This window comes from Pongo pygmaeus, chromosome 19 (assembly GCF_028885625.2).
Source record: "Pongo pygmaeus isolate AG05252 chromosome 19, NHGRI_mPonPyg2-v2.0_pri, whole genome shotgun sequence".
Lineage (NCBI taxonomy): Eukaryota > Metazoa > Chordata > Mammalia > Primates > Hominidae > Pongo > Pongo pygmaeus.
Genome location: NC_072392.2, coordinates 77,929,086 through 77,945,147, shown reverse-complemented (window position 1 = coordinate 77,945,147; position 16,062 = coordinate 77,929,086). Strand labels below are relative to the sequence as shown.

The 16,062-nt window shown below is 44.5% G+C and overlaps 1 protein-coding gene across 5 annotated transcripts in view; it reads left to right on the top strand.

The window, feature by feature from the left end:
* The window catches only part of GJC1 (gap junction protein gamma 1), a 32,894-nt gene that overhangs the window by 3,950 nt on the left and 12,882 nt on the right, over positions 1–16,062 (top strand). The window lies entirely within an intron of this gene.

Sequence of the window (16,062 nt, the reverse complement as noted above, 5' to 3'; positions counted from 1 at the left end):
GGCACAAGTATACATATGTAACAAACCTGCACATTGTGCACATGAACCCTAAAACTTCTGAAGTATAATAATAAAAAAATAAAAATTTAAAAAAAAAGAGAATAGGTATGAGAAGATAGATTTTGGCTGATATAATTAACCTGAAATTTAGACATAGAAAACAGTTCTGAGCTGTTAATATCAGCTGAGTGGCAACAGTTGTATTTCAGCATACTACTACAGCTGATGAGTTCGGCTGGTGTTGAAATAAGAACCTAGTAAAATGTATTTTTAAAAATATTTTTTAAGATTTAATACAAAAAAATTTTAAATACAAAAAACTAGCTGGGCATTTGAGCATTGCTATTTTCTGCAACTCTAAAGAGTGAATGAATGACCTGTTAGTCAGTACTGGCTGGCATACAGTTGTACATTCTTGAATTTTACAAGTACTGTAGTTGGCTGAGAGCACTCCTTGGCAGTAAAGGTTTATCTTTCAGACCTGTGGAATATGTTGCCCAAAGAGTTTTCCTAAAACAAGGATATGATGATCTCTTTGCAGATAGCATTTTACTTCTTTTTTTTTTTTTTTTTTTTTTAGATGGAGTCTCGCTCTGTTGCCCTGGCTGGAGTGCAGTGGCGTGATCTCTGCTCACCACAAGCTCCACCTCCCGGGTTCATGCCATTCTCCTGCCTCAGCCTCCTGAGTAGCTGGGACTACAGGCGTCCACCACCACGCCCGGCTAATTTTTTGTATTTTTAGTAGAGACAATGTTCCATCGTGTTAGCCAGGATGGTCTCGATCTCCTGACCTTGTGATCTGCCTGCCTCGGCCTCCCAGAGTGCTGGGATTACAGGTGTGAGCCGCCGCGCCTGGCCAGCATTTTACTTCTAAAGAAATGAAATGGGGCCAGGAGTGGTGGCTCATGCTTATAATCCCAGCACTTTGGGAGGCCGAGGCAGGTGGATCACCTGAGGTCAGGAGTTCAAGACCAGTCTAGCCAACATGGTGAAACCCCATCCCTACTAAAAATACAAAAAATTACCTGGGCGTGGTGGCAGGCATCTGTAATGCCAGCTACTCGGGAGGCTGAGGCAGGAGAATGGCTTGAACCTGGGAGGTGGAGGTTGCAGTTAGCCGCGATCGCATCACTGCTCTCCAGCCTGGGCGACAGAGCGAGACTGTCTCAAAATAAAAAGAAAGAAATGAAGTATTCTAGTAAATGAATTCTTCTCCAGCTCTCAGTTGAAGCTTTGTTCTTTGAGGCTACATTGCTTGTAATACTAGCACAATTTGGACAAAAGCATTCTGGTGCCCATTAAGTCATTCAACTTTTTTTTTTTTTCTTTTGAGACTGAGTCTCACTCTTTCACCCAGGGTGGAGTGCAGTGGCACAATCTGGGCTCACTGGAACCTCCGCCTCCCAGCTTCAAGCAATTCTCTTGCCTCAGCCTCGAGAGAAGCTGGGATTATAGGCGTCCACCACCACGCCCAGCTAATTTTTGTATTTTTAGTAGAGAAAGGGTTTCACCATGTTGGCTAGGCTGGTCTCGAACTCCTGACCTCAGGTCGTCTCAGCCTCTCAAAGTGCTGGGATTACAGGCGTGAACCACTGTGTCTGGCCCTTTTTATTTTTTTGAGACGGAGTTTTGCTCTTGTTGCCCAGGCTGGAGTGCAGTGGCGCAATCTCGGCTCACCGCAACCTCTGCCCCCCGGGTTCAAGATTCTCTTGCCTCAGACTCCCAAGTAGCTAGGATTACAGGCATGCATCACCATGCCCGGCTAATTTTGTATTAGTAGAGACGGGGTTTCTCCATGTTGGTCAGGCTGGTCTCCTGACCTCAGGTGATCCACCTGCCTCGGTCTCCCAAAGTGCTGGGATTATAGGCGTGAGCCACTGCGCCCAGCCTTTTTTTTTTTTTTTTTTTTGTAATTGAGACAGAGTATTGTTCTGTAGCCCAGGCTAAAGTGTAGTGGTGCTCTCAAGTGATCCTTCCACTGCAGCATCCCTAGTAGCTGGGACCACAGGCCCACACCGCCACCACGCCCAGTTAATTAAAAAAATTTTTTTTGTAGAGACAGGGTCTTGTTTTGTTGCCCAGGCTGGTCTTGAACTCCTGGGCTCGAGCAGTCCTCTTGGCCTCTCAAATACGGGGATTACAGGCCAAGGCACCTGGCTCCCAACATTTGTTTTTTTTTTTTTTCTTCCCCAAAACATATATGCACTTGATTAAAAGAAAAAAAAAAAAAAGTTGGACTCTTTCTTCCCCCTCTCTCACTATTGCACTTGACTAATTTTTTTTTTTTTTTTTTTTTTAAGACAGAGTCTCGTTCTGTCATCCAGGCTGGAGTTGCAGTGGTGCAATCTCGGCTTGCTGCAACCTCTGCCTCCCAGGTTCAAGCAATTCTCCTGCCTCAGCCTCCCAAGTAATTGGGACTACAGGCGCATGCTGCCACGTCTGGCTAATTTGACTGATTTTATTTTATTTATTTTTATTTATTTATTTATTTTTTTTGAGACAGAGCCTCACTGTGTCACCCAGTCTGGAGTGCAGTGGCACACATGTAATCCCAGCACTTTGGGAGGCTGAGGCTAGAGGATACCTCGAGCCCAGGAGTTTGAGACCATCCTGGGCAACATAGTGAGGGCCCTATCTCTGCAAAAAGTAATTTGAAAATTAGCTGGATGTGGTGGCGTACACCTGTGGTTTCAGCTACTCAGGAGGATGAGGCAGGAGGATTTTTTGAGCCCAGAAGTTGAAGGCTTCAGTGAGTTGTGATCACACCATGCACTCCACCCTGGTCAACAGAGTGGGACAGTCTCTATTTGAAAAAAGAAAAGAGGCTGGGTGCGGTGGCTCACACCTGTAATCCCAGCACTTTGGTAGGCCGAGGCAGGCAGATCACAAGGTCAGGAGTTCGAGACCATCCTGGCCAACATGGTGAAATCCTGTCTCTACTAAAATACAAAAAATTAGCCAGGCATGGTGGTGCGCGCCTGTAATCCCAACTACTCTGGAGGCCGAGGCAGGGGAATCGCTTGAACCCGGGAGGCGGAGGTTGCAGTGAGCTGAGATTGTGCCACTGCACTCCAGCTTGGCAACAGAGCAAGACTCGAAAAGAGGGCCAGGCACAGTGACTCACGCCTTGTAATCCCATCACTTTGGGAGGCCGAGGTGGGCAGGTCATGAGATCAGGAGATGGAGACCATCCTGGCTAACACCGAAACCCCGTCTCTACTAAAAATACAAAAAATTAGCCGGGTGTGGTGGCACACGCCAGTAGTCCCAGCTACTTAGGAGGCTGAGGCAGCTTGAACCTGGGAGGCAGAGGTTGCAGTGAGCCAAGATCGTGCCACTGCACTCCAGGCTAGGCGACAGAACAAGACTCCATCTCAAAAAGAAAAGAAAAGAAAAGAAAGGCCAGGCATGGTGCCTCACACCAGTAATCACAGCTCTTCTGGAGGTCAAGGCAGGAGGATTGCTTGAGCCCAGGAGTTCAAGATCAACGTGGGCAATATGATGAGACCCTGTCTCTACAAAAATAAGAAGTTAAAAAAAGAAAAAAGGGAGGAAAGAGGCCAGGTACGGTGGCTCACGCCTGTAATCTCAGCACTTTGGGAGGCTGAGGCGGGGGGGATCATGAGGTCAAGAGATCAAGACCATCCTGGCCAACATGGTGAAACCCCCTCTCTACTAAAAATACAAAGATTAGCTGGGCCTGCTGGCACACACCTGTAGTCCCAGCTACTCAGGAGACTGAGACAGGAGAATCACTTGAACCCGGGAGGTGGAGTTTGCAGTGAGCCTAGATCACACCACTGCTGAAGCCTGGTGACAGAGCAAGACTCCGTCTTAAAAAAAAAAAAAAAAGGAGGAAAGAAATGCATAGGGTTTCAGAGTAAGTTTGGATGTTTTTCCTCTATATAAATCGGATAAACTTCACACACCCCTATTCTTATCCTCTAATCTCTAAACTATATTCAACTCCCAAATAGTTATAGAGATTATTTTCATTCACATATTTGTAGTATTTATCAGTTTTGGCTTAATTTATTATTACTTAACTAATGAGTTGTAACATTCCTTTTGGGAACGTTCATGGTAAATTAGAGCTGGACTCTACTTTAGGAATTCCCCTTGAGTCATTCTTGGACTTGGAATTCCTAATTGCCTATCCAGAGTAGGTGTTTATTTGGATTCAAAATTTTCCTTCCTGAAATTATCCATTCTGTGGCTTCGGTTACCGTATATATTTTGAATACTGCCACATTTTTATCTGTAGCCAGACCTCTTTTTTTATCCTGGCTGCCTGTTCAACATCTCTACAGAGATGCTCAGAGGAGGTAATTTGAATTGCGTTGTCCAAAGTGAGCTCTTCATCTTGGCCCCACACCTAGACTTTCTTCAGTGTACTCTATTTTATTAAGTGGCTCTATCACACAATTTACTGAGGCCGGACTCTTTTTTTTTGAGATGGAGTTTCGCTCTTGTTGCCCAGGCTGGAGTGCAATGGCATGATCTTGGTTCACTGCAACCTCTGCCTCCCGGTTTCAGGCGATTCTCCTGCCTCAGCCTCCCGAGTAGCTGAGATTACAGGCGCCTGCCACCACGCCCAGCTAATTTTTTATATTTTTAGTAGAGATGGGGTTTCACCATGTTGGCCAGGTTGGTCTCGAACTCCTGACCTCCGGTGATCCACCCGCCTCGGCCTCCCGAAGTGCTGAGATTATTGGCGTGAGCCAACACACCCTAATTTTAGAATATTTTAGAATATTTTTATTCCGTGAAAAAGAAACCTGATACCCATTAGCAGTTACTCCCTCCCTATTCCCCCCATAATGGTTGTACAATATTCCATTATGGAGGTTATACCATAAATTATATATGTTTCTTTTTTTTTTTTTTTTGAGACGGAGTCTCGCTCTGTCACCCAGGCTGGAGGGCAGTGGCACGATCTCAGCTCACTGCAAGCTCTGCCTCCCGGGTTCACACCATTCTCCTTCCTCAGCCTCCCAAGTAGCTGGGACTACAGGCGCCCGCCACCACGTCCGGCTAATTTTATGTATTTTTAGCAGAGATGGGGTTTCACAGTGTTAGCCAGGATGGTCTTGATCTCCTGACCTCGTGATCCACCTGCCTCGGCCTCCCAAAGTGCTAGGATTACAGGTGTTAGCCACTGCACCTGGCCTAATTATATATGTTTCTTATAATAAATGCCCTGTATTTGTTTAGGGTAAATTACTAAATGTGGAATTATTGATCAAAGGTTATAAGCACTTTAAAGTTCTTGATAACTATTGCCAAGATGCCTTCCAGAAAAGTTGTACCAGATGACACCATTGGTGTATGATGGTATGTATGGGTGGTGGTGGTGGTGTTGTTGTTGTTGTTTTTTGAGACGGAGTTTCCCTCTTGTTGCCCAGGCTGGAGTGCAATGGCGCGATCTTGGCTCACTGCAACCTCCACCTCCCAGGTTCAAGTGATACTCCTGCGTCAGCCTCCCAAGTAGCTGAGATTACAGGCATGCGCCACCACGCCCGCTAATTTTGTATTTTTAGTAGAGACAGGATTTCACCAATGTTGGTCAGGCTGGTCTCAAACTCCTGACCTCAGGTTATCCACCTGCCTCAGCCTCCCAAAGTGCTGGGATTACAGGCATGAGCCACCACACCCAGCCGATAGTATGGGTTGGGGTTTTTTAAAGAAATTTTCTATCGTAAACATAGTCATATTGGAAAATCATACATTTATTTTTGTCTTAGACGTGTTCGTTTTTCTAGACTGAGCATTGTTCAGAACAGTTGGTTTGACCTAATCTTAGGCTGTTTTAGACAAATGTTCCAATATTGTCCTCTTTGCATGAAGACAGTTCCACTTAGGATATGTTGTGAATGAATATATTATCCCTATCCCAGGTTCCTCATACTTCTCCAGCTGGTTCCTGAAGGTTCTTACATTCAAATAGAATGGCTTTTTGCCAGCGAAAATTGGCACTTCAACCCACAATGGTGCCTTTTGTTTCCTCATTGGTTGATACAGCCAAGATCTCAAACTACTCTCTCTCCATGAGGTTTTATAATTTGATTCACCACAAGTTATATTTTAGGTTTTTCAAATATTCATAGCCAAGAGCTCTTTTGAAAACAAGTTGTTTTCATGTTTGTAGCACATAGATTACTATTTGCTACTTAGCTGCTGTAATGCTTTTGCTTAGAAATTGTCACTAGCTAGTTATTAAACATCTATTATCACTCATGTGGAATTAACTTTCACTTAAAACGTTCCAGTTAAACAACACTTCATTGTAAACCCTTTAATTGATTCCTGGTCTCTGCACATAAAGCAGTCGCATTCAGGGGTATGAGTCACTAGCACGATTCTTAGTGGATTGCTCATCTCATGAGCTGGGATGCCTAGATTGTTAATACCTACTTTGGAATTACAGTGAGTCAATATTGAAATTTTTTAATTTAGTCCAACCGCAAATTTTCTGAAATGATCGTTTGGGAAGTGCCTTTTTAAAATTTTGACATCTTGTTATATTGTTTAATTTTACTGCTGTTACTTTACTTTTTTCCTATCCCTAGACTTTTGAGTTCCACATAATTTGTCAGTTTGGTGAATTTTACTCTGAGATAGTTTTCATCAAATGTTAAATGGAAGAGATTTTAGAAATCATCTAACTTGATATTCTTCATTTATTTCAGAGATTAGGATATGGAAAGAACTTATTCCTGAAGTGCATGGATTACATTCTGGGATTAGAATCTCTTGCCTTCTGGTCCATTGCTTGCTTAGTTTCACAAAATTCAAGGTTAAGAATCACTTTTCGCCCAGGCGCCGTGGCTCACGCCTGTAATCCCAGCACTTTGGGAGGCTGAGGCAGACGGATCACCTGAGGTCAGGAGTTTGAGACCAGCCTGGCCAACAAGGTGAAACCCTGCTTCTACTAAAAATGCAAAAAAATTAGCCACTGTGGAAAACAAGATAATGTTCCTCAACCAATTAAAAATTACCATATGATGGAGCAATTCCACTTCTGGATATTAAAACAAAAGAACTGAATGATTAGCCAGGTGTGGTGGCACACACCTATAATCCTGGCTACTTGGGAGGCTGAGGCAGGAGAATCACTTGAACCTGGGAGGCAGAGGTTGCATTGAGCCGAGATCATGCCACTGCACTACAGCCTGGGTGACGAGGCAAGATTCTGCCTCAAAAAAAAAAAAAAAAGAATTGAATGATTTGTACACCCATGTTCATGACAGCATTATTCACAGTGGCCAAAGTTGTAGACAACCCAGGTGTCTGTCAGCAGATGAATGGATAAACAAAATGTGGTATGTACATACTATGGAATATATTATTCAGCCTTAAAAAGGAAGGAATTCTTTTTATTTATTTATTTATTTTTGAGACGGAGTCTCGCTCTGTCGCCCAGGCTGGAGTGCGTGGTGCGATCTCGGCTCACTGCAAGCTCCGCCTCCTGGGTTCACGCTATTCTCCTGCCTCAGCCTCCTGAGTAGCTGGGATTACAGGTGCCCGCCACCACGCCCGGCTAATTTTTTGTATTTTTAGTAGAGAGGGGGTTTCACAGTGTTAGCCAGGATGGTCTCGATCTCCTGACCTCATGATCTGCCCGCCTTGGCCTCCCAAAGTGCTGGAATTACAAGCGTGAGCCACTGCGCCCGGCCAAAGGAAGGAAATTCTGACACATGCTATAACGTGGATAAACCTTGAACACATTATGCTGAGTGAAATAAGCCAGACACAAAAAGACAAATATATAATTCCATTTATATGAGATAATTAGGTAGTCAAAACCATAGAGAAAGTAGAATGGTGATTGCCAGGGGCTGGGAGAAGGGGAAATGGGGAGTTACTGTTTCTGGGTCTAGAGTTTCAGTTTTACAAGATGAAAAAAATTCTGGAGGTAGTGGTGATGGTTGATAATGCAATGAATGTGTTTAATACTTGAACTGTACACTTAAGATAGTACATTTTATGTATATTCTACCACAGTAAAATAATAAAAATAACTTAACAGGACACAAGTTAATGGGGAGGTTTTTAAGTGCTTGATTTGAAAAACTTGAGAGGTTTTGTTTTTTGTTTTCTTTTTTTAAATAGAGACGGGGTCTCACCATGTTATCTAGGCTGGTCTTGAACTCCTGAGCTGAAGTGTTCTGCCCATTCTCAGCCTCCCAAAGTGCTGGTATTACAGGAGTAAGCCACCACGCCCAGCTAGCTTCTTCCTGCCTCACACCCCCAGATGGTGTTTTGCCTTTTTGCTCTCTTGCCCAGGCTGGAGTGCAGTGGTACGATCTCGGCTCACTGCAACCTCTGCCTTCCGGGTTGAAGCAATTCTCCTGCCTCAGCCTCCTGAGTAGCTGGGATTACAGCAGCCCAGGGCTGGCTAATTTTTGTATTTTTACTGGAGACTGGGTTTCACCATGTTGGCCAGCCTGGTCTTGAACTGACCTTGTGATCCGCCCGCCTCAGCCTCCCAAAGTGCTGGAATTACAGATGTGAGCCACCATGACTGGCTTTTTTTTTTTTTTTTTTTTAACATGAGACTATTAGAGACTTTTCCAAAGGTATACGTAGAAGTGATTTTTTGGATTAATAGTTGTTTTGTGGTCTCCCTGTTCTCAGTGCCCAAATAAATTATCCTTCTTAAATAAATCATTTTTGTCAAAGATACCATTTATTCCTTCCTCCCCAGCTACCAAGAAAGCTTGTTTTGTTTTATTTTACTTTTAAACTTTCATTCCATTTTACATTTTAAGATCTTAAACTCTGAAATGTATTTTCTTTCTGGTGTTTGTGCGTTTCTTTTTTTTTTTTTTTTTTTTTTGAGACAGAGTTTCGCTCTTGTCTCCCAGGCTGGAGTGCAATGGTGCAATCTCAGCTCACTGCAACCTCTGCCTCCTGGGTTCAAGCAATTCTCCAGTCTCAGCCTCCCGAGTAGCTGGGATTACAGGTGCCCACCACCACGCCCGGCTAATTTTTCTATTTTTAGTAGAGACGGGGTTTCACCATGGTGGCCAGGCTGGTCTCAAACTCCTGATTTCAGGTGATCCGCCCACCTCGACCTCCCAAAGTGCTGGGATTACAGGCATGAGCTACCGCGCCCGGCCTTGTGCTTTTCTTTTGTAGTTCTGATCCTGAAGATTGGGATTAGGGTCACATAGAACCTGTACATAATTCCATCGGTAATGTAATTCTTTACTAGCGAGTGGTCAAGAAAGAGCCCAAACTCTAGTGCAAGACTTCTTGACTTCAAATTCTGGCTTTGCTACTTAATAAGTAGATGATTTTAGGCAAATAATAAAGTTTTTTGGTTTTTGGTTTTTTTTGAGATGGAGTTTCACTCTTGTTGCCCAGGCTGGAGTGCAATGGCATAATCTCAGCTCACCGCAACCTCCGCCTCCTGAGTTCAAGCGATTCTCCTGCCTCAGCTTCTGAGTAACTAGGATTACAGGCATGCACCATCACGCCTGGCTAATTTTGTATTTTTAGTAGAGACAGGGTTTCTCCATCTTGGTCAGGCTGGTCTCAAACTCCTGACTTCAGGTGATCCGCCCGCCTCAGCCTCCCAAAGTGCTGGGATTACAGGCATGAGCCACCGTGCCTGGCCTTGTGCTTTTCTTTTGCAGTTCTGATCCTAAAGACTGGGATTAGGGTCACATAGAACCTGTACATAATTCTATCTGTAATGTAATTCTTTACTAGCGAGTGGTCAAGAAAGAGTCCAAACTCTAGTGCAAGACTTCCTGACTTCAAATTCTGGCTTCACTACTTAATAAGTAGATGATTTTAGGCAAATAATAAAGTTTTTTTTTTTTTTTTTTTTTTTTTGAGACGGACTTTTGCTCTTGTTGCCCAGGCTGGAGTGCAATGGCACGATCTCGGCTCACTGCAACCACCGCTTCCCGGGTTCAAGCAATTCTCCTGCCTCAGCCTCCTGAGTAGCTGGGATTACAGGCATGTACCACCATGCCTGGCTAATTTTGTATTTTTAGTAGAGGCAGGTTTCTCCATCTTGGTCAGGCTGGTCTCGAACTCCTGACTTCAGGTGATCCGCCTGCCTTGGCCTCCCAAAGTGCTGGGATTACAGACGTGAGCCACTGCGCCTGACCGGCAAATTGTAACGTTTTAAATGTGATTTCCTTATCTTTAAAATGAGTTTAATATTAGAATCTACCTGCTGAAATAATTCAAATAATGTTCATTACATTTGATCTTCAAAAATCCTATTAATTCGGCTGGGTGCTGTGGCTCACGCCTGTAATCCCAGCACATTGGGAGGCCGAGGCAGAGGGATCAGTTGAGTCAGGAGTTCGAGACCAGCCTAGATAACATGGTGAAACCTCATGTCTACTAAAAATAGAAAAATTAGCCAGGCCTGGTGGTGAGTGCCTGTAATCCCAGCTACTCGGGAAGCTGACTGAGGCAGGAAAATTGCTTGAACCCCGGAGGCAGAGGTTGCAGTGAGCTGAGACTTCGCCTTTGCACTCCAGCCTGGGCGACAGAGCGACACTCTGTCTCAGAAAACAAAAAACAAAAAAAAACCATGAATTATGTTTTACAGAAAAACATAGTGTTAATTTGATTCTGTTTGGATGTAACCTATAGAAAACTCTTGAGATAAGAATTTGAGAGAGAATTACATAATTTATTACCATGTTGATGCTAATTTTTTTAAATTCTGTTTTCCAGTGTAAGACAAGGTAGATTTGTGTCTAAGTTATTTGGAAAATAGACTAAAAATAGCACATTTGGTTTTTGTCTAATGTTATATAAGCAAACATGGTTTTCTTCAGTATTTGGGTTTTCTTTGTGTGAGTGAATCCTTTTGAATTATGGGCTACCATGAATTGCAGTATTCTTTTTAAAAAATAGAAGCCATTCTAGAAAAAAACAACTTTTTCTTTTTTTCTTTTTTTTTTTTTTTTTGTTGAGATGGAGTGTCGCTCTGTCACCCAGGCTGGAGTGCAGTGGCACGATCTCGGCTCACTGCAAGCTCTGCCTCCCGGGTTCATGCCATTCTCCTGCCTCAGCCTCCCGAGTAGCTGGGATTACAGGCACCCGCCACCACGCCCGGCGAACTTTTTGTATTTTTAGTAGAGATGGGGTTTCACCTTGTTAGCCAGGATGGTCTCGATCTCCTGACCTCATGATCCGCCCACCTTGGCCTCCCAAAATGCGGGGATTACAGGCGTGAGCCACCGCGCCCGGCAACTTTTTCAGCCTTTTAGTTTTTTAAAGAATTGATACAATTCTATAAAAATAATAAAATTTGAAGGAAGTCAGTAAAATAAACTGAGATGTTTATATTAAATGTCAATCAATGTCTATACTATATCAAGATTACCTTCTATAGACAAATAGGTAAAAGGATGGAAATAACCCACAAAGGGGTTGGATATATGAGGGGGAACGTATCCTACTGTCTTAGAAACATGAAAATTGACATGATTTTGAAATGCCATTTTGCATCTATTTAGTAAAGGAGCATAATGACAGTGCTGAAGAGGTGGAGGTGAAGTTGTTTTAAGTATACATTCATTGCCAGGCACTGTAAATTACTAGTGCCTTTTTTGAAAATCAAATGACAGTACAAAGCAAAAACCATGCAAATTTACATTGCCTGTGATCTAATAATACCACCTCCTAGAATTTATAGATATAAACTCAACTCAAGGCATTTAGGATATATTCATGAAGATATTAAGTATAAAAGTACATATAAATCAGTTGGACCCCGGCTACTCAGGAGGCTGAGGTGGGAGAATCACTTGAACCCAAGAGGGGGAGGTTGCAGTGAGCCGAGATCATGCCACTGCACTCCAGCCTGGGTGACAGCGAGACCCAGCCTCAAAAAAATAATAAAAAATTGGTGCTTTACTAATTAGCAAAAGACAGTGAGGTATTTGGCCTCCACCCATCTCCACCACTTGACATGTGCTTCCATGTCATTTTCTATTTGTAGATGGAGTATAGAAATGATTTTTTATTCATGAGAGCCATTCACAGCTGAATCTCAGACTTTTAGCCCCTACACTATAACCGAGAAGCCAGAGAAGACTTACGTCCTGAAATTTTTTTTTTTTTTTTTTTTTTTTTTTCCTGAGACTGAGTCTTGCCCTTTCACCCATGCTTGAGTTGAAGTGGTACCTTCTCGGCTCACTGCAACCTCCGCCCCCCGGATTCAAGTGGTTCTCCTGCCTCAGCCTCCAAGTAGCTGGGATTACAGGCGCATGCCACCACGCCCAGCTAATTTTTGTATTTTTAGTAGAGATGGGGTTTCGCCATGTTGGCCAGGCTGGTCTCGAACTCCTGACCTTAGGTGATCCACCTGCCCTGGCTTCCCAAAGTGCTAGGATTACAGGCGTGAGCCATCGCTCCGGCCCTATGTCCTGAATTTTAGGCACCTTTTCAGGTCCCTTATGTAGATCATTTCCTCACATGTGCACTGATCAGTTCTGAAGACTGAGGGGCCCCTCTGCAGATCTCCAGGGTTTTTTGTGTGCGAGTGAATCCTTTTGAATTATGTGCTTCCATGAATTGCAGCATTCTTTAAAAAAAAAATTTAAGAAGCCATTCAAGAAAAAATAGATAAAATAATGGTTCAGGGCTGGGCGTGGTGGCTCACGCCTGTAATCCCAGCACTTTGGGAGGCTGAGGTGGGTGGATCACGAGGTCAGGAGATCAAGACCATCCTGGCTAACACGGTGAAACCCCGTCTCTACTAAAAATGCAAAAAATTAGCCGGGCGTGGTGGCGGGCGCCTGTAGTCCCAGCTTCTCGGAAGGCTGAGGCGGGAGAATGGCGTGAACCTGGGAGGCGGAGCTTGTAGTGAGCCGAGATCGGGCCACTGCACTCCAGCCTGGGAGACAGAGCAAGACTGTCTCAAAAAATAATAATAATGGTTCAGGGGAAAGGAAACTTGAGTGGGGCAAGAACCCACTTTTCTCCACAGTGAGACCACAATTGGCAGTGACATATTCTGCTTAGAAATGTTAATTCCAGAACCTGCCTTCTACTCATTCTACTTCTTGAAATGATCTTAATTTCTCTGGAGGAGTATTGTACTCTGTAACACTGTAAGCCAATCCTTAATGCTTTGTTAATACATAGCTGCCAGGGAGGGGGCTTGCCTAGAGAATGAGTGATCCATTACAGAAATGAGGACTAATGTTTTCAAAATGTTTCCCAGACTATACTCATCTCCCAGGAATTATTTGACATTTCACTGAGAGTAAGAATGGGTAACTTGTGGCCGGGCATGGTGGCTCACGCCTGTAATCTTAGCACTTTGGGAGGCCGAGGTGAGCAGATCACCTGAGGTCAGGTGTTGGAGACCAGCCTGGCCAACATGGTGAAACGCTGTCTCTCCTAAAAATACAAAAATTAGTTGGGCGTGGTGGTGTGTGCCTGTAGTCCCAGCTACTCAGGAGGCTAAGGCAGGAGAATTGCTTGAACTCGGGAGATGGAGGCTGCAGTCAGCTGAGATCGTGGTACTACACTCCAGCCTGGGCGACAGAGAGAGACTATTGTCTCAAAAAAAAAAAAAAAGTAACTTGGAAGGAGAGGAAAGGGAAGAGTATCAAAGAAAAACTTACTGACTCGATAGATAAAAACATTAGTGATACTGCCATTCATTTTAGGAAGTTCATGGTTCTTTCTTTTAGAAAGAAAATTGCAGCTGGGTGCAGTGGCTCACACCTGTAGTCCCAGCACTTTGGGAGGCCGAGGCGGGTGAATCTCCTGAGGTCAGGAGTTCGAGACCAGACTGGCCAACGGGGCGAAACCCCATCTCTACTAAAAATTAGCTGGACGTGGTGGTATGCGCCTGTAGTCCCAGCTACTCGGGAGGCTAAGGCAGGAGAATTGCTTGAACCCAGGAGACGGAGGCTACAGTCAGCTGAGATCGCGGTACTGCGCTCCAGCCTGGGTGACAGAGACTTGTCTCAAAAAAAAAAAAAAAAAAAGGGAGGAAAGGAGAAGGAAGGAAGGTTAGTTGCTCGTCACCCATTTTGTGAGATGTTGGAGTTAAGTTGGTAAACACATTTGCACAAAAAGAGATACAAATAGTAAACACGTATAAGAGAAGTTTGGCCGGGCATGGTGGCTCACACCTGTAATCCCAGCACTTTGGGAGGCCAAGGTGGGCAGAACATGAGGTCAGGAGATGGAGACCATCCCGGTTAACGTGGTGAAACTCTGTCTCTACTAAAAATACAAAAAATTAGCCGGGCATGGTGGCACGGGCCTGTAGTCCCAGCTATTCGGGAGGCTGAGGCAGGAGAATCGCTTGAACCCGGGAGGTGGAGGTTGTAGAGAGCCGAGATTATGCCACTGCATTCCAGCCTGCGCGACAGCGAGAGACTGTCTCAATTAAAAAAAAAAAAAAGTTTATTTTTACTACTAGATCCCTTAGTAAATTAGTGTTATTTGGAAAGAGTATTCATTTAGATAAAGACTAGAAGGACATAAGGAAAACCAAAACATTTGTAAGTAGCTGTGATTATGGGTTTTTTTGTGTGTGTTTGTTTGTTTTAACCCATTTATGCCTGAGATTGCAATTTTTTGAATTTGAAAAAATCAGACCTTGGCAATGATCTTGAACAGTGGGATATAAATAACTCCCACATGCGTAGCGTTCCAATAATGGAACAATAGGCATAAATGGGTTTTAATGTTATGGGTTTTTTATTTTGTTTTGTTTTGATTTTTGAGACAGAGTCTCGCTCTGTTGCCAGGCTGGAGTGCAGTGGCGCAATCTCGACTCACTGCAACCTCTGCCTCCCCGATTCAAGCCGTTCTCCTGCCTCAGCCTCCTGAGTAGCTGGGACTACAGGCGTGTGCCACCACACCCAGCTAATTTTTTTGTGTTTTTAGTAGGGGCGGGTTTCACCATGTTGGCCAGGATGGTCTCGATCTCCTGACCTCGTGATCCATCCTCCTTGGGCTCCCAAAGTGCTGGGATTACAGGCATGAGCCACGGCACCCAGCTGGGTTGTTTTTGGGTTTTTTTAGAATTTTGTTCTTGCCCAGGCTGGAATGCAATGGGACGATCTCGGCTCACTGCAATCTCGGCTCACTGCAACCTCCGCCTCCCAGGTTCAAGCCATTCTTCTGCCTCAGCCTCCTGAGTAGCTGAGATTACAGGCACATGCCACCATGCCCGGCTAATTTTGTATTTTTAGTAGAGACGGGGTTTCACCATGTTAGCCAGGCCGGTCTCGAACTCCCGACCTCAGGTGATCCACTTGTCTTGGCCTCCCAAAGTGCTGGGATTACAGGCGTGAGCCACCACGCCCGGCCTATTTTTTTTTCCACAGAATTATATTAAGAGAAAGAGGCCAGGCATAGTGGCTCATGCTTGTAATCCTAGTACTTTGGAAGGCTGAGGCAGGCAGATCACTTGAGCCCAGGAGTTCAGGACCAGCCTGGGCAACATGGCAAAACCTCTTCTCTACAAAAAATACAAAAATTAGCCAGGCATGGTGGCGTGCAACTGTAGTCTCAGGTATTTGGGAGGCTGAGGTGAGAGGATCACCTGAACCTGGGGAGGTTGAGGCTACAGTGAGCCGAGATCATGCCGCTGCACTCCAGCCTGGATAACAAAGAGAGACCTTGTCTCAAAAAAAAAAAAAAAAAAGAAAGAAAGGCCAGGTGCGATGGCTCACGCCTGTAATCCCAGCACTTTGGGAGGCCGAGGTGGGTGGATCACCTGAGGGTCAGGAGTTGGAGACCAGCCTGACCAACATGGTGAAACCCTGTCTCTACTAAAAATACAAAATTAGCTGGGTGTGGTGGCACATGTCTGTAATCCCAGCTACTTGGGAGGCTGAGGCAGGAGAATCGCTTGAACCCAGGAGGTGGAGGTTGCAGTGAGCTGAGATCATGCCATTGCACTCCAGCTTGGGCAACAAGAGCTAAACTCCATCTCAAAAAAAAAAAAAAAAAAAAAAAAATTATATTGGCTGCGTGTGGTGGCTCACACCTGTAATCCCAACACTTTGGGAGGCTGAGGTGGGCAGATCACTTGAGCTCTGGTGTTCGAGACTA